The following is a 24,757-nucleotide window of genomic DNA, read 5'->3' as shown; positions in this document are numbered from 1 at the left end:
AATGATGAAATACGAGGTTAACATTTTTTTTTTAAAATTCAAAAAACGATGGATTATAACCCATGTTTTCTTTTTTTTTTTTTTTTTTTCAAATCCTCAAAAATAATGAAAAATTTCGAGCTATAGTATGCCGTACGGTAGGGGCTATAGCCCATGGTCGAAAATGATGAAAAACGAGGTTAACATTTTTTTTCAAAATTTCAAAAAACGATGGGCTATAACCCATGATTTTTTATTTTTTCATTTTTTTCAAATCCTCAAAAATGATGAAAAACGGCGTGCTATAGTATGCCGTACGGTAGGGCCTATAGCCCATGGTCGAAAATGATGAAAAACGAGGCTAACATTTTTTTTCAAAATTTCAAAAAACGATGGACTATAACCCATGTTTTTTGTTTTTTTTCATTTTTTTTCAAATCCTCAAAAATGGGAAAAACGGCGTGCTATAGTATGCCGTACGGTAGGGCCTATAGCCCATGGTCGAAAATGATGAAAAACGAGGCTATTTTTTTTTTTCAAAATTTCAAAAAACGATGGACTATAACCCATGTTTTATTTTTATTTTTTTCAACTCCTCAAAAATGATGAAAAACGCCGTGCTATAGTATGCAGTACGGTAGGGGCTATAGCCCATGGTCGAAAATGATGAAAAACGAGGTTAACATTATTTTTCTAATTTTCAAAAAACGATGGACTATAACCCATGTTTTTTTTAGTTTTAGTTTTTTTCAAATCCTCAAAAATAATGAAAAATGGCGTGCTATAGTATGCCGTACGGTAGGGGCTATAGCCCATGGTCGAAAATGATGAAAAACGAGGTTAACATTTTTTTTCAAAATTTCAAAAAACGATGGGCTATAACCCATGTTTTTTATTTTTTTCATTTTTTTCAAATCCTCAAAAATGTTGAAAAACGGCGTGCTATAGTATGCCGTACGGTAGGGGTTATAGCCCATGGTCGAAAATGATGAAAAACGAGGTTAACATTTTTTTTCAAAATTTCAAAAAACGATGGACTATAACCCATGTTTTTTTTTTTTTTTCATTTTTTTTCAAATCCTCAAAAATGATGAAAAACGGCGTGCTATAGTATGCCGTACGGTAGGGCCTATAGCCCATGGTCGAAAATGATGAAAAACGAGGCTAACATTCTTTTTCAAAATTTCAAAAAAAAATGGACTATAACCCATGTTTTATTTTTTTCCATTTTTTTCAAATCCTCAAAAATGATGAAAAACGCCGTGCTATAGTATGCAGTACGGTAGGGGCTATAGCCCATGGTCGAAAATGATGAAAAACGAGGTTAACATTATTTTTCAAAATTTCAAAAAACGATGGACTATAACCCATGTTTTTTTTTTTTTTTTATCTAAAAAATGATGAAAAACGGCGTGTTATGCGTACGGTAGGGCTATAGCCCATGGTTGAAAATGATGAAATACGAGGTTAACATTTTTTTTTAAAAATTCAAAAAACGATGGACTATAACCCATGTTTTCTTTTTTTTTTTTCTTTTTTTCAAATCCTCAAAAATAATGAAAAATGTCGAGCTATAGTATGCCGTACGGTAGGGGCTATAGCCCATGGTCGAAAATGATGAAAAACGAGGTTAACATTTTTTTTCAAAATTTCAAAAAACGATGGGCTATAACCCATGTTTATTTATTTTTTCATTTTTTTCAAATCCTCAAAAATGATGAAAAACGGCGTGCTATAGTATGCCGTACGGTAGGGCCTATAGCCCATGGTCGAAAATGATGAAAAACGAGGCTAACATTTTTTTTCAAAATTTCAAAAAACGATGGACTATAACCCATGTTTTTTTTGTTTGTTTTTTTCAAATCCTCAAAAATGATGAAAAACGGCGTGCTATAGTATGCAGTACGGTAGGGGCTATAGCCCATGGTCGAAAATGATGAAAAACGAGGCTAACATCTTTTTTCAAAATTTCAAAAAACGATGGACTATAACCCATGTTTTTTTTCCCCATTTTTTTCAAATCCTCAAAAATGATGAAAAACGGCGTGCTATAGTATGCAGTACGGTAGGGGCTATTAAAGTTCTCAACGGGCCCAAAAATTATGGCCCGGCCCGACCCTACCCTAACTGGGTGGGCCCGAGGCTCGGCCCTACCCTAAAAATTGCCATAATGTTAAGCCCGAAGCCCAACAAAAGCCCGAAAGAAAAAAAAGAGAGAAAAAAAAGCAGCACTAAATGGCAGCGCAGCGGCGCCGTGTTTCAGTGTGAAAGTGAGAACGGAGATCAGCGGATTTATCGAAATAAAGGATGTATGTAACTCACGTTAGAATAGGCTATTAATGTTCCATAACTTCCATTTCCAATCATTCTAATGGATTCCATACAGTGGTGGTGGTGACTGGTGAGTAAACATGAATAGCTGCTGCAGCTCCCTCCCTTAGTTTCCTCTGAAGTGAAGTTGCTTTACGTGTAGCTATAAGTTATATATCACCATCATGGATCGTTTGGTGACGTTGATTAATAATTAGGTTTTATTCATCGCAGCCAGCTGGGTTAACGAGACTCTCAGTGCAACATGACGAAAACCTGACGCTTCTTCAGCTGTGATAATCCGATTGATTTGATAAAATATTTAAGCATATGGCAACTTGGCAAGTTAACTGGTGGTTAGTAGCTCGTTTGGTGCGCAAACCAGAGGGAAACCAGCGGTAGCACGCAAGTCTCTCACCGTTCACTGTTCTCTAGTCTACTGCCTGCGCGCGGGGCAGGCTGCAATGCTGCGCTGGCCTCGTACACACATGCTGGACTGACATGATCTGTTCTGTCTGTGTTTCATGGCCGCCTTATTCTCAATGCTTTTCTAATGGAAGTCACGTGGTTTGACATGTGTGTACGAGGCCTCCGAGTCTGAAATGCCAGTGCGATGCGACCCCCGTCTCCAGTCCTCCTCCTGTCACAAGTGAATCGCCTAGCGCAGCCCTCTTCATAATAAATGCATACACGTATACACAATCACATTACACAAATAACAGAATTGCTATTTTTATTATAATAACACTTAAAAAAAAAAAAAAAAAAAGAACAAAATTGCGGAAAATCACAGAGCCCGAGGCTCGGCCCGGCCCGACTAATTAGCATATTATTTGGGCCCGGCCCGGCCCTAAAACGTCGGGTCGGGTCGGGCTTGGTCGGGCCTGGTCGGGTTCGGGCAGAGTTTGAGAACTTTAGGGGCTATAGCCCATGGTCGAAAATGATGAAAAACGAGGTTAACATTTTTTTTCAAAATTTCAAAAAACGATGGACTATAACCCATGTTTTTTGTTTTTTTTCATTTTTTTTCAAATCCTCAAAAATGATGAAAAACGGCGTGCTATAGTATGCCGTACGGTAGGGCCTATAGCCCATGGTCGAAAATGATGAAAAACGAGGTTAACATTTTTTTTCAAAATTTCAAAAAACGATGGACTATAACCCATGTTTTTTTTTTTTCATTTTTTTCAAATCCTCAAAAATGATGAAAAACGCTGTGCTATAGTATGCAGTACGGTAGGGGCTATAGCCCATGGTCGAAAATGATGAAAAACGAGGTTAACATTTTTTTTCAAAATTTCAAAAAACGATGGACTATAACCCATGTTTTGTTTGTTTTTTTGTTTTTTTTCAAATCCTCAAAAATGATGAAAAACGGCGTGTTATAGTATGCCGTACGGTAGGGGCTATAGCCCATGGTCGAAAATGATGAAAAACGAGGTTAACATTTTTTTTCAAAATTTCTAAAAACGATGGGCTATAACCCATGTTTTTATTTTTTTTATTTTATTTTTTTCAAAATCTCAAAAATGATGAAAAACGGCGTGTTATAGTATGCCGTACGGTAGGGGCTATAGCCCATGGTCGAAAATGATGAAAAACGAGGTTAACATTTTTTTTTCAAAATTTCAAAAAACGATGGACTATAACCCATGTTTTTTTTTTTTTTTTTTTTTTTAAATCCTCAAAAATGATGAAAAATGGCGTGCTATAGTATGCCGTACGGTAGGGGCTATAGCCCATGGTCGAAAATGATGAAAAACGAGGTTAACATTTTTTTTCAAAATTTCAAAAAACGACGGGCTATAACCCATGTTTTTTTGTTTTTTTAATTTTGTTCAAATCCTCAAAAATGATGAAAAACGGCGTGCTATAGTATGCCGTACGGTAGGGGCTATAGCCCATGGTCAAAAATGATGAAAAACGAGGTTAACATTTTTTTTCAAAATTTCAAAAAACGACGGGCTATAACCCATGTTTTTTTGTTTTTTTCATTTTGTTCAAATCCTCAAAAATTATGAAAAACGGCGTGCTATAGTATGCCGTACGGTAGGGGCTATAGCCCATGGTCGAAAATTATGAAAAACGAGGTTAACATTTTTTTTCAAAATTTCAAAAAAACGATGGGCTATAACCCATGTTTTATTTTTTTATTTTTTTTCAAATCCTCAAAAATGATGAAAAACGGCGTGCTATAGTATGCCGTACGGTAGGGGCTATAGCCCATGGTCGAAAATGATGAAAAACGAGGTTAACATTTTTTTTTTTTTTTTTCAAAAAACGATGGACTATAACCCATGTTTTGTTTTTTTTCATTTTTTTCAAATCCTCAAAAATGATGAAAAACAGCGTGCTATAGTATGCCGTACGGTAGGGCCTATAGCCCATGGTCGAAAATGATGAAAAACGACGTTAACATTTTTTTTCAAAATTTCAAAAAACGATGGACTATAACCCATGTTTTTTTTTGTTTTTTTTCAAATCCTCAAAAATGATGAAAAACGGCGTGCTATAGTATGCCATACGGTAGGGGCTATAGCCCATGGTCGAAAATGATGAAAAACGAGGTTAACATTTTTTTTCAAAATTTCAAAAAACGATGGATTATAACTCATGTTTTTTTTTCATTTTGTTCAAATCCTCAAAAGTGATGAAAAACGGCGTGCTATAGTATGCCGTACGGTAGGGGCTATAGCCCATGGTCGAAAATGATGAAAAACGAGGTTAACATTTTTTTTCAAAATTTCAAAAAACGATGGACCATAACCCATGTTTTTTGTTTTTTTTCATTTTTTTTCAAATCCTCAAAAATGATGAAAAATGGCGTGCTATAGTATGCCGTACGGTAGGGGCTATAGCCCATGGTCGAAGATGATGAAAAACGAGGTTAACATTTTTTTTCAAAATTTCTAAAAACGATGGGCTATAACCCATGTTTTTATTTTTTTTATTTTATTTTTTTCAAAATCTCAAAAATGATGAAAAACGGCGTGTTATAGTATGCCGTACGGTAGGGGCTATAGCCCATGGTCGAAAATGATGAAAAACGAGGTTAACATTTTTTTTCAAAATTTCAAAAAACGATGGACTATAACCCATGTTTTTTTTTTGTTTTGTTTTTTTAAATCCTCAAAAATGATGAAAAATGGCGTGCTATAGTATGCCGTACGGTAGGGGCTATAGCCCATGGTCGAAAATGATGAAAAACGAGGTTAACATTTTTTTTCAAAATTTCAAAAAACGACGGGCTATAACCCATGTTTTTTTGTTTTTTTCATTTTGTTCAAATCCTCAAAAATGATGAAAAACGGCGTGCTATAGTATGCCGTACGGTAGGGGCTATAGCCCATGGTCGAAAATGATGAAAAATGAGGTTAACATTTTTTTTCAAAATTTCAAAAAAACGATGGGCTATAACCCATGTTTTATTTTTTTATTTTTTTTCAAATCCTCAAAAATGATGAAAAACGGCGTGCTATAGTATGCCGTACGGTAGGGGCTATAGCCCATGGTCGAAAATGATGAAAAACCAGGTTAACATTTTTTTTCAAAATTTCAAAAAACGATGGACTATAACCCATGTTTTGTTTTTTTTATTTTTTTTCAAATCCTCAAAAATGATGAAAAACGGCGTGCTATAGTATGCCGTACGGTAGGGCCTATAGCCCATGGTCGAAAATGATGAAAAACGAGGTTAACATTTTTTTTCAAAATTTCAAAAAACGATGGATTATAACTCATGTTTTTTTTTCATTTTGTTCAAATCCTCAAAAATGATGAAAAACGGCGTGCTATAGTATGCCGTACGGTAGGGGCTATAGCCCATGGTCGAAAATGATGAAAAACCAGGTTAACATTTTTTTTCAAAATTTCAAAAAACGATGGACTATAACCCATGTTTTGTTTTTTTTCATTTTTTTCAAATCCTCAAAAATGATGAAAAACGGCGTGCTATAGTATGCCGTACGGTAGGGCCTATAGCCCATGGTCGAAAATGATGAAAAACGAGGTTAACATTATTTTTTCAAAATTTCATAAAACGATGGACTATAACCCATGTTTTTTTTGTTTTTTTGTTTTTTTTTCAAATCCTCAAAAATGATGAAAAACGGCGTGCTATAGTATGCCGTACGGTAGGGGCTATAGCCCATGGTCGAAAATGATGAAAAACGAGGTTAACATTTTTTTCAATTTTTCAAAAAACGACGGGCTATAACCCATGTTTTTTTGTTTTTTTCATTTTGTTCAAATCCTCAAAAATGATGAAAAACGGCGTGCTATAGTATGCCGTACGGTAGGGGCTATAGCCCATGGTCGAAAATGATGAAAAACGAGGTTAACATTTTTTTTCAAAATTTCAAAAAACGATGGACCATAACCCATGTTTTTTGTTTTTTTTCTTTTTTTTTCAAATCCTCAAAAATGATGAAAAATGGCGTGCTATAGTATGCCGTACGGTAGGGGCTATAGCCCATGGTCGAAGATGATGAAAAACGAGGTTAACATTTTTTTTCAAAATTTCTAAAAACGATGGGCTATAACCCATGTTTTTATTTTTTTTATTTTATTTTTTTCAAAATCTCAAAAATGATGAAAAACGGCGTGTTATAGTATGCCGTACGATATGGGCTATTAGACGAGCGTCTAAAAATGGGATAAAAAACGTCTAAAAATAGACGTCTAAAACACGTCTAAAATTGGACGTGTTTTAGTCTATTTTTTTGTCTATTTTTAGACGTTTTTCAGACGTCTATTTTCAGACGTTTTTTATCCCATTTTTAGACGCACGTCTAATAGCCGGCTATTGCTCAGTGGGATGGTCAAAAATGATGAAGAACGGCGTGTTATAGTATGCCGTACGGTATGGGCCATAAATAAATAAACCATGTAAATACAACAAATTGAGTAGAGCACTGCAGGGACTTGAACCCTGTTCTGGTAAACCAGGAGTACCACACCAGTGCCTTAGTTTGTTTTGTTGTAATTTACAGGGCCATTATTTTCATCTCAAATCCACAAATCATGAAAAACGTCATGCAGTCCGAAACCATGGACTATAGTATACCTTTTTTTGTGATTAATCTTTTTTTCAAATCCTCCAAAATCACACCTGTGTGAAGTAAGTGCTGCAACTCTGTTGGGTTGCACCACGGCATACTATAGAGTGTCAACTCTGTTGGGTTGCACCACGGCATACTATAGAGTGTCAACTCTGTTGGGATGCACCACGGCATACTATAGAGCGTCAACTCTGTTGTGTTGCACCACTGCATACTATAGAGCGTCAACTCTGTTGGGTAGCACCACTGCATACTATAGAGTGTCAACTCTGTTGGGTTGCACCACTGCATACTATAGAGCGTCAACTCTGTTGGGTTGCACCACGGCATACTATAGAGCGTCAACTCTGTTGTGTTGCACCACTGCATACTATAGAGCGTCAACTCTGTTGGGTTGCACCACGGCATACTATAGAGTGTCAACTCTGTTGGGTTGCACCACTGCATACTATAGAGTGTCAACTCTGTTGGGTTGCACCACGGCATACTATAGAGCGTCAACTCTGTTGTGTTGCACCACTGCATACTATAGAGCGTCAACTCTGTTGTGTTGCACCACTGCATACTATAGAGCGTCAACTCTGTTGGGATGCACCACGGCATACTATAGAGCGTCAACTCCGTTGGGTTGCACCACGGCATACTATAGAGCGTCGCAGTCCCGCCCCCTCGAGAGACCCGGAAAAGAAATCCCTGTTCATTTTCCTCATAGACTTTTCAGAAAGTATTTATTTAAAGAGGTTTACGCCGCGGACAAAGCCAGCTCTTGTTGTGACAAATCATGACAATAAACAATGTTTTGGGCCAAACAAAGAATTAGGAAAAAAACGGAAGGTACAACACTTTCTTCTTTGTAATTATTTGTTTGGTCCAAGATATTGTGTTTGTTGTCATGACTCGGCTTCGTACGACACTTTAAATACTTTTTGAAATGTCTATGGGAAAAATGCATTGGGATTCATTTCCTGGGCCTGACATCATCATGAAAGGGGGCGGGGCGGGTCCGAGACCATGGACGGTCATTTTTTTAATGTTCCCCTCAGAAGTGATTCTAGGGTTAATGTAATTAATGTAGTAAATACATAAATGAAAATTGGATTTAATTATTACATTAACGATATGAACGAAATAATGAATATTAAATGAAAAAAGTTGCAATCAAAGATTTGGAACTCCTCTGTAGTAACGAGGAACCCTTATACTAGTGGTCAGAGAACCATGATTAGTCCCGAATATCAAAAGTTACAATAGGAGGCAGGGCGTTTAAGTCCCGGGCACCTTCTCCCGGCATCCGTCCTCGGGGGTGACACGCACTGCACAGTCAAGACTAGATAAAAAACCTCTATGACAAAGGTCACCCGACAAAGTAAAAAGGGTGAGAAGAGAACCCCTCCACCCAACCCCTCGGCGTGGTCACGCCGCCAGGACGAGTTAATTGCACAACCAAACACTGTTGTATATTGTGTACACGTATTTTATAGAGAAAAGGTTTTATTATGAGAAGGGAGTTTAATTGTGTTTAAGTGCTTTGCATATTATATGAAATGTCTTGTAGTTTACCGTTTTGCCTCATTCTATAACCCACTGAGTATTTACTTTAATAAAGATTGTTATACATGTAAAACCCTTGTCTGTGGTCCTTCCAGGTGACATGACTACAGTTTGTAGTATAAGGGCCGATTCATACTCCTATTTTAGAGCCGAATAAAAGTCGTTTCGGCGCTGTAGAGCCTACAATTTGACGTAATTTGAGGTTCGGTGGGGCGGGGTACCGTCCTAAAGTCGGCTCTTCGGTGCTACTGAAAATTTCTGACGAGCCGAAATCATTTCGGCACTACAGCGCCGAAACAGCTGTAAAATAGGAGTATGAATCGGCCCTATCGTATAGAAATGTTTAGGCATTTTGAGCAAAGATCCCGGGAGGAGAGAGATACAATTCAGATACAAAAGTCAGAATACAAAAGTGAGGCAAGAGGAGACACATGGTATAGGGATGGAGCTCGTTAATTTATATTGATAACAATCAGGCTTATCGAGCCCACTATCGAGCAATTTATTATTTTGTGGAAAGACGGGAGACAATAAAATCTGAACAGAACCAGTATCTTAAAATAATCCAAATCTACAAAATAACTAGTAAAGTGTCCAAATAATAGAATATAAAAGTACAATATATTGTCCACAGTATACTTCTGTGGACAATAGTCCACGGTGGACGATAGTTTATTTGTTTGTGTCTCAAAAAGTACCAACACATTTCTCATATTGTTGTCCTTTTAGAGTCACAATAAACAACCAACAGTCCTTCTAACAACACTAATGTTTAAACAATAACAGAGTTAATGTTGGCTAAAAAACCATGCGGTTCTCAAACAAACCTTACCTTCCAGCAGCTATGACCCAAACACTGCTATGCACCACTGTATCCGGGTCTAGACCGTTGGTCATTGGTCCGTCAGAGTGAATGGATCACAGCTGTGTGGATTTACAGACAGACAGATAGATCCCTGGTACAACATAGTATTCAGATGGGGGTCCCTGGTACAACAGTGTTCAGATGGGGTCCCTGGTACTAACATAGTATTCAGATGGGGGTCCCTGGTACAACATTATGTTCAGATGGAGGTCCATGGGACAACATCATGTTCAGATGGGGGTCCCTGATATTAATGTGGGGGTCCTTGAACTCCTTGACATGAAAAGCTTTGAGATGTATTGTTTTTCAGCACCCATAATAATTAATCTTCAGACACATGCAGTGTCTGCTGGTGAACACTAGATGGCGGCAAAACCTTGGTTTTCCAGTCTGTGCAGAAGAAAACAAAATACAGTATTAAAGTGTCCGTGTGTGTGTGTGTGTGTGTCAAGATAATGGTCACATTTAGTGTTTTTTATTTGTCCCTCATTTTGTGACATGCGGTGACATACTGTGCAGCCAGGTGTGCTGCAGGTTCCTCTCCTAACCTAACCTTTTAACAGAATGCATTGTTTGTCATTGTCATCTAGTTCCTTAAAATGTGGGATCAACAACTCAAATTTCCTAAGATAGTCTGCTCTTATATTATCATATTTATTGCATTTTAATAGGAAGTGAGTCTCAGTCTCCACCTCAGCTGAGGTACAATGACCACAGCCTCTCTGTTCTGGAGGTAGAAGGTAGGACTTCTTGTGTCGTCCTTTCTCTATGGCCAGACTGTGGTCACTCACTCTGTATTTGGTCAAGATCTGTCTTTGCTTTTTATCTTTGACCGAAAACAGATACTCAGACAGTTTATATTCATGCTTTAGGGCCAGATAACAATTACGTTTGTTTTGAGTTTTGGTTTGATTAGCCCAATGTTCCAGATATGCGTCTTATATTAGTTTACTAATTTGGTTGACTCTAATTAGTGTTTGTGAAGCAGTGCTGGTCTGAGGTTGATGGTTGTGAAGCAGTGCTGGTCTGAGGTTGAGGCTCTCTCTCTCTCACGGCTCTATAGCAGTGATTTTTCATTTCAAGGGCCCCTGCAGTTTGACCTGAATTAGTCTACGGACCCCCATAAAGGGCCCCTGCAGTTTGACCTGAATTAGTCTACGGACCCCCATGTAATGGCATTTCTATCTCTGGGACCACCACATTTATATTGTAAAATCAAACTTAATTAAACTCTGAGAGTGTATAGGGTCCATTTGGTAACATTTGTACACTCTGTGAGTTACAGACCCCATAAGGGTCCATTTGGATCATAACTATATATGATTTAGCTCAAGGACCTCAAGGACCACCGGTGGTCCCCGGACCACAGGTGACGTGGGAGGAGTGCAGTTCAGGAAGTGACCTCACCTAATTGTCATTCCATTGGCGATGGTTCCATAAAAGTTGAAATAGGTGTCATTTATCTTGCCATAACTCCCTATGTGGAAACACCACCCCCCCCCCCCCCCCCCAGCCCCCACTGTACTGCAGCCCTGCGCACACACACACACACACACACACACACACACACACACACACACACACACACACACACACACACACACACACACACACACAGTGTGTCTGTCTGCAAGTCTGTCCGTCATCAGAAAATAGCAGATGTACAAGCTCGCAGCGCGGCACAACCAATAAAGTGTTTAAATGATTTTCTGAATTAACTACTTTTACTGGGGACCCCCTGGAAGTGACCCCCCCCCCCCCCCCCCCCCCCCAACTAAGGACCCCACTCTGAGAAACAGTACAATTGTGATGCTACTTTTACTGAGGACCCCGTGGAAACGTCCCTGGGGGTCCCCTGGGGGTCCCCGGACCCCACTTTGAGAGGCACCGGTTGCAAAACAATAATTGCCATGAATAAATCAATGAAAACGTTTAAGAAGTAGAGAAAATAGCAGACGTACAAGCTCAGTGGGAGCCATGGTACAGTGTAATACAGTGGAACAGCTATAGAGCGTTTTTTGATTGATTGATTGATTGATTGAACAGTTTGCAGAATAACTACAGTACATTTCAAGCACAACTCAATACAAAGACTGTTAACTGTGAGTGGATGACACCATAAACATAAAGCATTACTCTTGTTTACAAGAGGGCCCACCTTGTTCAATTCATCAAAACAATTAGAGACACGAATATACACAACTATACAGTCAAAACAGGAAATCATCATAGGAGGTAAAAAGGGAAAAGAAACATACAGTGAGGGGTGCGTTATGCGAGTGTACCCGGGTGCGTTGTTGAATCTCGGGCAATGTGAATCATGGCCAGCAGGGGGACCAGCTAACCGGATTCGGAAACGGTTCGAAAGAAACGGACTCGGTCCGTCTCAGTGTGAATCCCCTATTTGAGTGCGCCTTTGAAGGAGTCTAGGGATTCACATTTATAACGACTGTTAGTACCGCCCTACCAACAGTCGTAAAGGAATGTGGATCTTCATGGCATTGGAGGAGAACGAACTCAACCCCTTGTTGTTTGAGCCAAATCTGGGTCGCGATGTTTAAGGTCACATTCTCACCTAAAACTTTGGTAGACTCAACGCGTATGGGCGGAGAATTTGGGATTCTTGCATATTTCATTTGCTGCGGACCCTACACAGTGAAATCTATGGTGATAAAATGATACTCATAACGTGCATGTGTCGTGCCGTCTGGGACTGGACCCCTCTCTCTCTCTCTCGCTCTCTCACTATAGCACGCAGCCACACACTGTTCTTTTGGGCATGGAGGCACAGCGCTGAGCGCACTGATATGACTCCCCAGTCCGCACACAGTGACAGCACTCCATGTTTACGGCACGCACGCACAGACAGACAGAATATTCTGTAGGCCATAATACTATTACACTGCACTGCAGTGTTTATGTGTTTTCTTAAGCAATTGATTAATGTACTCGTCCTCATTTCGATCAGGGCTTCAGTCTCCTCATTCGACCACGTCTATCCACGGTAACGGGACATCTTTGCGCTGCGTAAAATATGCCTTCTCCGTCTCCAACTGTGTTCAGCTCCTCACCCGCCACATTGTTTGCTTCATTTCCTTTATTTACTGCGGATTGCATTCACACCTGCACCAAATCGTAATCAAGTGCGATTGGAAGCGAAGCGAAACCCCCGTTTTAGCTCGGAGTATAATGCGGTTCTTTGATACGCATTAAGATTCGAATGAGCCTTCACACCTGCCAAACAAAGTGCACTTTCTGAAAATGCGCAGCAGGATTCGTTTTAATCGCAGCAAAGCTCTCTGGTATGAATGTGACCTGAGTCTCACTTGTTTCGTCATTTCATAGTTTTACATCCTAATGTCAAATCCTGACCAATGAGCTGTGGCCAAACTGCCATGTGACAACACCATGACCAATGAGCTGTGGCCAAACTGTCATGTGACAACACCATGATCAATGAGCTGTGGCCAAACTGCCATGTGACAACACTTTGAATAATAAATAAATACACGACCACAGAACCACGACAGACTTTCAACAATCCGTTTATTAAATTCACAGTTTATCATTTAGGCACTGAGCAATGAATCCACTGAGCCATTTACAGTAACATGTTTTATCATTTAGGCACTGAGCCATTTACAGTAACATGTTTTATCATTTAGGCACAGAGCCATTTACAGTAACATGTTTTATCATTTAGGCACTGAGCAATGTATCCACAGAGCCATTTACAGTAACATGTTTTATCATTTAGGCACTGAGCCATTTACAGTAACATGTTTTATCATTTAGGCACTGAGCAATGTATCCAGAGCCATTTACAGTAACATGTTTTAGAACACCACAAAGTTGGTACGGTGACTGTAAAATAAAATACACCATGAAATAAAATACACCATGAATTAAAATACACCTTTGGCCCAGCCTGTAACAGGAACATCTGTTCATAGGCCTACAGTAAAAATCACACCCGTGTGAAGTGAGGGGCGCTCTTATCGTCATACATCATCTCATCCCGACCAATCACAATCGGCGTCCCCACCTTCGTCATCAGTGTGTGTGTGTGTTTACACAAACACTTTAACCCATTCAGGCCTGACGTCGACATTTAAATAATGTCTTCTAAATTCTGACCGTTTTCTGAAATACCTCATGTTTCTGTATCAGTGGTTCTCAATATTTCATGTCAAGAACCCCACAGAAACTATAGAAAAATACGCACATCACTTCATGGAGGTGCTGGGTTCAAAAAGTAACATATGAAAAGAGAAGGGAACCCACACACTCATATGCTCCAAAAGATAACTTTTATTGACGACGTTTCGAACCAAGGCTCTTCATCTGGTCAAAACTGACCAGATGAAGCGTCGACGTCAATAAAAGTTATCTTTTGGAGCATATGAGTGTGCGGGTTCCCTTCTCTTTTCATATGTCAAGAACCCCAAAAATGATATCTAATATGCCTCCGTCCCCCCATCTGAAAATATGTTCTTCCAGCAAAGATTTGAGTTAAAATGTTCACTCTGTAAGTCTAGTAATAATATATCTTCAAAGATTTGAGGCACCTTTTCACGATTTTTCAAAAATAGCAGACATACAAGTTCAGACGTCGATCACTCTCTGCTGATTTGTGATCGCATGCATCTTTGTTAAATTGGCACATGCACACGCACGCACGCATGCGCACGCACACACACACAGTCACACACACGCATCTAGATTCTCCCGGTGGATCCTCCCGGGAGCCATAGAGAGCATTGGACCCCAGGAAAAGCTCCCTGTGGTGATGACTGGTTCAAACACAGAGGGTCTAGTTAACTAGTGTTAACTAGTGATAACTAGTGTTAACTAGTGATAACTAGGAGCAGTAACTAGGCAGGCTGTGCTACTAGATTGGTTGAGACGGTTGTGAGTTTGTTGATCTGCTATTTTGAAACACATTTGGAGATGAAGAAAAACAAAGTAAAAAATCTCCAAATTCATCGAGTTATAAATCTACATATTCATACATTAATGAGGTATGAATCTACATATTCATACATTAACCTGAGTTAATGTTTGAGGTTAAGGTTAAGGTTTGATTGACAGATTGTCACTGTGCTTCTTATATACATCATCAGAGTGATGTCACCATGATGTCATGATGATTCACTCATGACCAAATATGGAGTCCATGATGTCAGGCGAACTGGTGACGGTGGTAACCATGACAACCTGGACTCACTCAGACATGTGGAGTAACCATGGCGACCTGATGTGACCCTCGCTCGCATCGAGACTCTATCTCTGCTCACACAGAAACACTGAGGAGCCACTCCGCTCCAACCAGAACCCAACGCAGAGGGGTTCAGTGGACGTGATCTGGAAGGTGTGCAGATGGGTCAGAGAGTCCTCTGAGGACACGTCATAGAAGGACAGAGTCGCAGTGGGACGGTCTACGTACACTGCTACTCTGTAGACGCCGTCCTCCCTGTCCTCACGGTCAGCATCCACTGCTGCTCTGATGGAGCGTCTAGAGGGACCGACAGGGAGGACAGTCCTCTGACCCTTGTGTCTGACATAGTAACTGTCACCACCACACCACAGACTCCATGACTTGCCATTGTATCCAAGCACACATTCACCACCATCTCCTTTCCTGCTGATTGCTCTGTCAGTCCCTGCTATATCAACCGTTCCAGTGCACTCTACCTCAGAGTAGCAGCGTTCGCTCACGCTCTCTGCACTCAGAACCTGCTGATATCCATCGAACCTCTCTGGGTGATCAGGATACTGATGAACCTGATCATCCACCCGTGTGACCTTCCTGTTGTCCTCAGACAGAGTGAGGACACAGTGTGCTGTGTTTGTGTCCAGGGAGAGACGCTGGGAATCTGATGAGAAAACACACAGTAACCATTAAGTACATCATTCACTGACACACACACACACACACACACACACACACACACACACACACACACACACACACACACACACGTGTGTGTGCGTGCGCGTTTGCACCCAGTCTATGGGGTTCCAACAGTACCATAATAATAGTATATTTCTCTTACCCCGTGTCATGTGAGCGTGTAGATTTCGATCACAGACATACACGTTATTATGAATGCACTCATCACAAAAGCGTGTGCATGTTCGTGTGACATGTGTTTGTCTTATTTTCACTCAAACGATCACACGTCACGCGAATGTTTTTGATACTGGTACAGGACGCGTGGACTTGTTGCCGCGTAGTCAAATCACTTAGGTTATTTTCATGCTGTGCATTCCGAATATAATGATGTATTATTGGTCTTTGGAGACTCTAGATAAATACATATATCTCATAGGCCTACTGAATGTGTAGGCTATTATGAATGTATGTGTATTTAATACACATGCTTTTATTTATTTTTATTTCATTTTAATAAAATAAATGTTTGCACTCTCTCTCTCTCTCTCTCTCTCTCTCTCTCTCTCTCTCTCTCTCTCTCTCTCTCTCTCTCTCTCTCTCTCTCTCTCTCTCTCTCTCTCTCTCTCTCTCTCTCTCTCTCTCTCTCTCTCTCTCTCTCTCTCTCTCTCTCTCTCTCTTGCCCGCCCGCCCGTTGGCTATGCTGGGTCAAAAAACCACGGTGAAGAGCAGGGATCCGTTGATCATTTAACCCATTCTGACCTGAGATCAGATTCATACGAGGTTTCCACTGGACACACACTGGTCTGATTAACACATTATAGCAGACCTACAAGCTCGTATCGCGCCACTCGGTGGCGCGCTATGAGCTTGTAGATCTGCTATTTTTCAATAGCTAAAGCCCGGTCAGAATGGGTTAATCATTTAATAAAGCATAAGCAGTACAGTATTAAATATATTATTTAGCAGGCTACTGTTGATTGTAGCCTACTAGGCTACTGTGCATCGCCATCCTGAAATCATCTAGCGCTTGTTGCAATTTGATCAAATATGCACAGCTGCAAATTATATCCTCGTGATAAATTGTAGCCCTATATGTATACCCCCGACAGCTGCTGCATGTCAGCTTGAAATAATAGTTTTGTTCGCGCCTGTTTCATTAACTGATTGATTCTCTCTCTCTCTCGCTCTCTCTCTCTCTCTCTCCAGACCATGACAATGACAATGACATATAGCGCAAAATACGGCACGGAAAGGAAAGGAAAGGTACTATGTTTACCTTGCAGGGTAACTGGACTAAGCATCAGATACTTTACTTTACAGCCAGGCCCTGCTCATAGAACATTTCATGGTAGTGGTTCAATGCCTTGACCAAGGGCACTTCAGCGGTGGTCATTTTTAACGTGTCGGACCGCTGATTCGAACTGGCGACCTTTCGATATCAAGACCGCTCCGCAATCCGTTCGGCCACCGCTGCCACAGGCATGCCTACAGTCTATCATTTGACAAAATACTATCGTAAATGTTTCGTCATGTTTCACCATCGTAGGGGATGTTGCGTGCGCTGTCAGACTAACTTTACGCATGAGAATAGTTTCACATGGCTATGCACACGCCACGCATTATCCAGTTTCTCTGTCTGTAGCCTATAGGTCCGCAATTAACCTATTATTCAAGCTTCGCCCTCCGCACCAATACAAATAGCTTAGTCCTGTACACACATCTGGTGGCCACTGGACTGGACTATAGTAGGCAAGCTGATATTATTTATTATTGGTGACGTGGTGCAGTTGATGCAACAATGATAAGTGAAGCTGCATTTCTCACATTATAGTAAAAAATGATATGCGCAATATCTCACAACGGGTAAGGGCTAGTTACATATAATTGGTAAATAGTAAATGGTAAATGGTGCATTTATCTAAGGCGCTTTACAGAGATTGTGCATTACATTCACCCATTCATACACCGATGGCAGTGGAAACCATGCAAGGCACCAACTAACACATCGGGAGCAATTAGGGGTTCAGTGTCTTGCTCAAGGACACTTCGACAATAACTCTGGGGGAGCCCGGGTTCGAACTGGCAACCTTACGGTTACCATCCAGGCACTCTACCCCTGAGCCACCGCCGCCGCCCTAATTGTTGGGGTCCATGAAAAATGGATTGATTACATTTAGAAGCAAACCTGTTTCCCTAAAGCCTCTTTAGCCTACACACACCGTCCACATGTGGCAGTAGTAAAACCATTCGCAGAGAATTGTTTTTAAGGGTTAAATTAAATGTCAGAGGCGAAGTTTACAAGGTAAATGTAGGCCTATATGAAAACATTGTGCAAGTGAATTAAATTGAATAAACCCATTTAGACCCGAGGACGATTCTACAAATGCCTTTAAAATCCTGAGAGTTTCCTGAAAAAACCTCATGTTTTTATGTCAGTGTTTCTCAACCTTTTCCATGTCAAGGACCCCCAATAATATATGTATTTCGCCACCGACCCCCATCTGAAAATATGTTGTTCCAGGGACCAACATATTTGGTCTACAAGCTATGAGCTTGTAGATCTGCTGTTTTTCAATAGCTAAAGTATAACATAATGCTTGAAACACCAGAATGGGTTAAAGTGGGATATTTGGTATAGGCCTATAGTCTTTTTTATTGGCCTGAACTATTGTCTATATTCATACATTCATGAATCCACTTGCTGAGCGGCTGTCACTATTGGGCTTTCTTTTTCATTAACATCCTACGGCGGGCAAAATGGTCGAACATGTCAAACTTTCCTTATGCTTTAAGTAGCATGTGACATGTCAAACTAAGACCTACAAGCTCATAGCGTGGCACTCTGTGCCGAGCTATGAGCTTGTAGATCTGCTATTGTTCAATAGCTAAAGTATAACATAATGCTTTGAAACACCAAAAGGGGTTCCCGCCCAGAATGGGTTAAAACATAATGAAAGTTTGACATCTTTGCCTGCCATAGGATGTTAATGGTCACAAGAAACCCCTATAAAAAAGCCCAATACTTTCAGCCGGTCAGCAAGTGGATTCATGAATGTAAGTATATAGACAGTATTTTAGGCCAATAAAAAAAGACTATATACCAAATTTCCCACCAGTCAACTTTGACTGCCGGACTACTAGACAAGGAGGTTAAATGGGAGGCTGTTGTGCAGTCAAAGTTACCAATACAAGCTAGTTCATTCAGCATTCTTTTATTGAGCGGTCAGGCCGGTATGGTAGGCCTCAGGCCTAGCAATATAGGCCTCAGGCCTACCATACCAGGCCCACATTCAAATATGTGAGTGAGAACACGTGAGTGAGTGTTTCTGTCATTCCGATCTCCCACATATTTCTATTGACTGGCTTTATCTCTCAGCCAAGGCTGTAGTTGTCTGCAACGTGTCACTAAGGAGTATGAAATCCTTGTTTGACCAACACGCACACGCCTGAAGATGCACTGTGTGCGCGCCAGACTGTGTGCTTGACAAACTACAATGTGAAAGCAAACCCAGCCAACAATGTTACAACTACACGCCTGAAGTTTACCAAAGTATACAGTAGGTATTAAAAAAACTCTGTATAAGATGTCAATAGTGAGAGATACTCACGTCCTTGAATGAGATGAGGATTGAACCGATCTTCTCCACCATGTTTCACTCTGTAGGAAGTAGAACAACAATGCATCAATGTCTGACTGTCTAACACAGCGTCTCCACTAGCTGACACTACAGTGTTTCACACTGTAGGAAGTAGAACAACAATGCATCAATGTCTGACTGTCTAACACAGCGTCTCCACTAGCTGACACTACAGTGTTTTACTCTGTATAGGAAGTAGAACATCAATGCATCAATGTCTGACTGTCTAACACAACGTCTCCACTAGCTGACACTACAGTGTTTCACTCTGTAGGAAGTAGAACAACAATGCATCAATGTCTGACTGTCTAACACAACGTCTCCACTAGCTGACACTACAGTGTTTCACTCTGTAGGAAATAGAACAACAATGCATCAATCATCACATGTCTGAAAATAGTAAAATTGTGGTGATGCCCCACAAACATTACCCACACATAGTAAAGGATCTCCTGTAAACCGGGCCCCACAACAGGGTCTACTCACTTGAGATTCTCCAGCCCAGCAGAGAGCAGCATCTTCATTCCTGACTCATTCACCATGTTGAGACTCACGTCCAATTCTCTCAGATGGAGGGAGGGATTCGAAGTTAGAGCTGAGGCCAGAACTTCACAGCATCGCTCTGACAACCAGCAGTTCTCCAGTCTAAATTAAGAATACAACCAGATGACAGAGAGAGAGAGAGAGAGAGAGAGAGAGAGAGAGAGAGAGAGAGAGAGAGATAGATAATTGAATTATTGCATGTGAATCACATTGAATGTGAATCACAATGGCATGTTCTAAGCGACCACTTGGAATTTATGAAAAAGGGGGCCTGGATGAAAATAGGGGAGGGTGATGCCTTTCTAATTCTAGACAGAGGGAGGGTGAGCTAATTGTAAGCTATGAGCTTGTAGATCTGCTATTTTTCAATAGCTAAATTATAACATGTTTAAAACACCAAAATGGGTTCCCGCCCAAAATGGGTTAATTATAAAGTAAGCTATGCTACTACGCTTTCATATATGGAGTATATGGTTGTCTACGCACATACTGTACGTGTAGTTAGCACCATTAGGTACCGTTAGCCTCGCTACTTTTATAAACGTAGATAGCAGCGAAAAAGTTAATATAAATATTCAAAACTAGGGGATGACACTCTGACAACAAAACACATTGAACCACTCAGAGGTGTTTAGGTTTTAAATGTGGTATCTCAGCATAAAGACTACATACATTAGTCACTGTATCTTATCAATATTATGGTCAGTGTGAGTTACCATGATATTAACCTCAGCCACACTCTTCAAATACTACCACCATCATAACTACATTATAATCACTTACTATAACAGAACTTTACTTAACCAAATACAAATAAAAATGTTAAATGAATCTGACCTGAGAGTCTCCAGACAACAGTTTGGGCTCTTCAGTGCAGCACAGATGAGATCCAGTCCAGAATCCTTAACGACGTTTCCACTCAGGTCCAGTTCTCTCAGACAACAGTTTGGGCTCTTCAGTGCAGCACAGATGAGATCCAGTCCAGAATCCTTCAAGCCGTTTCCACTCAAGTCCAGTTCTCTCAAATGGGACGGATTGAAGCTGAGAGCTGAAGCCACAACTTCACAGCCTCTCATTGACAAGGAGCAGTTCTTCAGTCTAAATGAAGAATACAACCAAATTAGGAGAGAGAGAGAGAGAGAGAGAGAGAGAGAGAGAAGGGGGGGAGGGGGAGATTACAACCAATAAAATACATATTCCTGGATAGAGAAGCTACTTGCAACCAACAGAAGAAGACTTTTCATAAAACTGCAATTTGAATTGGCTCATAAAAGCATAATTCTTTCCAGATGAAGATAGATATTCGTCCAAAGTTCACGTTGGTCAACAGTAGAACACTACATTTTCAATATTCAATAAATTCAGTCGAAATGGGATGGTGAGCTAATAGTATTTCGAGTCTAAGGGAGGGTGATCCAATTCTGATAATAAAATAGTCACACACACACACACACACACACACAGTCACACAAACACACACACAGACACACACACACACACACACACACACACACACACACACACACACACACACACACACACACACACACACACACACACACACACACAGTCGAGTCTACAAGTCCGTCTTTCTCTCTCTACTCTGCCGATGTGAACGGAAATAAAAGCCTGGCTACTGAAGGCTAGTCTCAGTCCCTCATATCTCTGGACACTTTCTTCATACTGAGCAAGCACAGAAACGCTATTAACCCATTTTGGACTGAGGTCGATTAAAAAAAAGGCTTCCAAGTCCTAACATTATTCTGAAAAACCTATGTTTCTATGTCAGTTGGTGCTCAACCTTTTTTATGTCAAGGACCCCAAAATTCTCTCTATTGGGCCACGGACCCCCATCTGAAAATATGTAGTTCCAGGGACCCCCCAGAAGCAAATCTTTTTGTTAAAAATGTTCGCTCTGAAATATATATTCAATGATTTGTGCCACATTTTAACGAAAAAATAGCAGACCTACAAGCTCGTAACGCGTGGCGTGCTATGAGCTTGTAGATCTGCTATTTTTCAAAAGCTAAACACTACAGCATGCAGAGGAGAAGTCATAACAGAACCATCTAAACACTACAGCATGCAGAGGAGAAGTCATAACAGAACCATCTAAACACTACAGCATGCAGAGGAGAAGTCATAACAGAACCATCTAAACACTACAGCATGCAGAGGAGAAGTCATAACAGAACCATCTAAACACTACAACATGCAGAGGAGAAGTCATAACTGAACCATCTAAACACTACAACATGCAGAGGAGAAGTCGTGGATTTCAGTATACTCCAACCTTAGACAGAGATTCATCCCCTCACCAACAGCAAAATAATAACTCTTTAACTCCCAATCCCTCACACTCAAAGCACCACTCATCAATTTACACATTCTGGATAAAGGCTTAGTTAGACCTCATGTGCCTCACAGAGACCTGGCACCAGCCCGAGGTGTATTCATCTTTGAATCAAGCCTGTCCTCCTGGTTATAGCTATTTTCAAAAAGCACGCAGCACTGGTCGGGTGGGTGGTGGCTTAGCCATTTTTTACAAAAATGAGCTGGAACTGACATCCCTCCCCATAACTTCTCCATCTTTATTTGAATGCCTGGCCGTTAAATGTAAACCAACTTTTCACATGAACATACTACTTATTTACCGTCCACCCAAACTCAAAACAAATTCAGTTTTTATCTCAGAATTAAAATGACCTTCTCACATCACGCTGCACCACATCCACCAACAACATAATCCTGGGTGACGCGAACATCCACATGGACAACCCCTCCTGCCCCTTTGGCTCAGAATGCCTAACACTACTGGACTGCCTAAATTTATCACAACACGTCCATGTCCCCACACACAACAAAGGGGCACACACTTGACCTGGTCATTACAGACTCCGCCCCTGTCAGCAACCTGGCAGTCTATGACATGGGTGTGTCTGACATTTCCTTTGAGCTGCTTTTCCCTCCCTCCCATACCAAACCCAAACGCCAAATCCACTTCCGAAATGTCAAAAGCATCAACCCAGAGACCCTGACCCTGGACCTCCATCACCTGTCTTCTGCCACCCACCCATCAGCAACGGAATCGGTGGCTTTTTACAATAAATCACTTTGCAATCTCCTCAACACTCACGCCCCAATTCAGACACGGACTGTCACATTTTCACGTTCAGCCCCATGGTACACCAGTGAGCTACGTTCAGCCCCATGGTACACCAGTGAGCTACGTTCAGCCCCATGGTACACCAGTGAGCTACGTTCAGCCCCATGGTACACCAGTGAGCTACGTTCAGCCCCATGGTACACAAGAAAACAAAGGCAGAAGGGCGTGTCCTTGAAAGGTGCCTCAAGGCCTCAGGACTCACAGTCCATAAAATGGCCTACAGAGAGTCAGAGACCACCAAAAGGCCTACTCAAAGTCCCTCAGAGATGCACAATCCACATTCTACTCCAACATCATTAATAAATAACAGCCCCGGCAACTCTAAACAACTTCTCTCAACCATAAACCACTTTCTCAAACCCCAAACCCCCACAAACCAAGCAACCACAGCTGAACAGTGCAACGACTTCCTTTCATTTTTCAGAACGAAAGTTGACACCATCCGTTCATCCCTCTCTGCCCCCCCCCCCCCCCCTCTTCATCTCCCCCGACTGCCAGCCCACAGCCTGGATCCCCCCAAGCTCGTAGCGCGACACCGAGTGGCGCGCTACGAGCTTGTAGGTCTGCTATTTTTGAAAAAGCAAAGAACGACTGACATAGAAACATAGCTTTTTCAGAAAACTGTCAGGATGTAGAAGAATTTTTTTGAATCTGATCTCAGGTCAGAATGGGTTAAAGACGGTTACAAAGCCAACTCGGATCGTGACAAATCATGACAATGAACACAATGTTTTGGGCCGATCAAATAATTTATAAGAAGAAAAACAAAGCAAATAGTGTTGTCTCCTGCCTATATTTTCTTCTTTCTAATGATTTGATCGGCCCAAAATATTGTGTTCATTGTCATGATTTGTCACGATCCGAGTTGGCTTTGTCAAAATAAATACTTGGGAAAAATGCATGGGATTCATTTCCTGGGCCACTCGTCGTTCTGAAAGGGGGAGGGACTGCTCTATTGTGATGACACACAACTGTACATAAATCTGGACCCAACCCCTCCCCGCTCTGCTGCCCCACTGTCCTCCCCGTCACCATCTTCATCACCTTCATCCACACTCAACATCCGCCTGGAGGAGATAAAGGCCTGGATGAAACACAACTTCCTGCAAATAAACAGCTCCAAAACAGAAGCCATTCTCATCGGCACCCCACACCAGGTTCAATCATCCACCATCACAAGCATCACCTTCTCTGGCCAGGACATTCCTCTCTCATCTGTTGTCACAAACCTGGGTTGTTAAAATGGACCCCCACCTCAACTACGAGGCCCACATCAAACACCTCTGCAAAACATCATTTTTCCACTCAAGAACATCGCCAAACTCCATCCCACACTCACTCTACCTGATGCTGAAAAGTTTGGTCCACGCCTTTGTCTCCTCCAGGTTGGACTACTGCAACGCTAACCTCGCATCACCAGGCTTTCCACCGCCTCGGAGGAAAGCCTGGTCTCTGTTTCAAAAGTCTGTATGATCCGGGCTGGGGCCGGATGATGTGGTTACGTTGTAGTATTGATTTGTAGTCGCCAGACAGGATGAACAGGCGGCGGCAACTTCCTTTTCCCTCTCAATAAAAGCTCTCGTAAGCGAGAGCTTTTATTGAGAGGGAAAAGGAAGTTGCCGCCGCCTGTTCTTCCTGTTTGTTGTAGGCAAACCATTGCCTACAACATGACGTAAGCATATCATCCGGCTCCAGCCCAGATCATATACCGAAATGAAATGGTGCCCAGGCTACTGCAACGCACTTCTC

At 41.2% G+C, this 24,757-nt stretch overlaps 1 protein-coding gene across 1 annotated transcript in view; it reads right to left on the bottom strand.

The window, feature by feature from the left end:
• Positions 1-24,757, bottom strand: part of LOC310873828 (chemerin-like receptor 1) — a gene marked incomplete at both ends in the record, with an annotated part of 592,518 nt that overhangs the window by 423,499 nt on the left and 144,262 nt on the right. The window lies entirely within an intron of this gene.

This window comes from Protomyctophum parallelum (genome assembly GCF_964188405.1).
Source record: "Protomyctophum parallelum genome assembly, chromosome: 16".
Lineage (NCBI taxonomy): Eukaryota > Metazoa > Chordata > Actinopteri > Myctophiformes > Myctophidae > Protomyctophum > Protomyctophum parallelum.
This window is presented reverse-complemented; position numbering and strand designations above follow the sequence as displayed.